Here is a 636-nt window from a genome sequence, read left to right as displayed (position 1 = left end):
GTACAAGATTACGATTAAATCGAAGCACACGCCAAGCTGATAAAGGTCTAACACAGCTCGATCTCAAGCAGCAGCGTGCCAGCACTATGGGAACAAGCTTTTTTGAGAATCCTATGGGAACAAGCTTAAAACCCCACACTCTAAAGGCAACGATTATACCAAACAAGGGGACTCCTTCTGGCATCAGAATCTCGCAACTAAGCCGACCTTCCGCGACTCGTCTCCCAGAACGGAGCTCTGTGATTCCCGCGAGGAAACCGAGACCACACCGTAGCGCCCTGTAGGCCTGCTGCGCTAGCCATGCCAATCAGAGGACGCGCCGCACGGACTCGAGAGGGGCGAGAGCGGGGAAGGGGACGATACCTTCAATCAGCGGCCGGCGGCGCGGTCAGCGCCCCGTCGGCGGGGGCGTGGAGCTCGTGGGTGGCGACGCCGGAGCAGGAGGGAGAGGGTTTGGGGTTTAGAGTTGGTGGGGCCGGGAAGGTTTTGGGTAGGGACCCACATATGCAAAGTTCCTTTTTTAAAATGATTAGATAATGGCCGGTGGGCTGTGCCTCCCTCCGTTCAAAAAAGATTGTTGTGGATGACATTTTGCGAAAACCACCTCCAGTTTTTTCTAACAAACGAAGCAGCCCG

The 636-nt window shown here is 55.2% G+C and overlaps 1 protein-coding gene across 1 annotated transcript in view; it reads right to left on the bottom strand.

Annotated features, from left to right (window-relative positions):
• Positions 1–470, bottom strand: part of LOC119331678 (RNA-binding KH domain-containing protein PEPPER-like) — a 7,393-nt gene extending 6,923 nt beyond the window's left edge. Inside the window, exon 1 of the mRNA XM_037604839.1 lies at positions 364–470. The gene's annotated coding sequence lies outside the window, so the exon portion shown is untranslated. The remainder of the gene's footprint in view (positions 1–363) is intronic.
• Positions 471–636: the final 166 nt, after the last annotated feature.

The sequence above is a fragment of the Triticum dicoccoides genome, chromosome 1B, assembly GCF_002162155.2.
Source record: "Triticum dicoccoides isolate Atlit2015 ecotype Zavitan chromosome 1B, WEW_v2.0, whole genome shotgun sequence".
NCBI classification, from domain to species: Eukaryota; Viridiplantae; Streptophyta; class Magnoliopsida; order Poales; family Poaceae; genus Triticum; species Triticum dicoccoides.
This window is presented reverse-complemented; position numbering and strand designations above follow the sequence as displayed.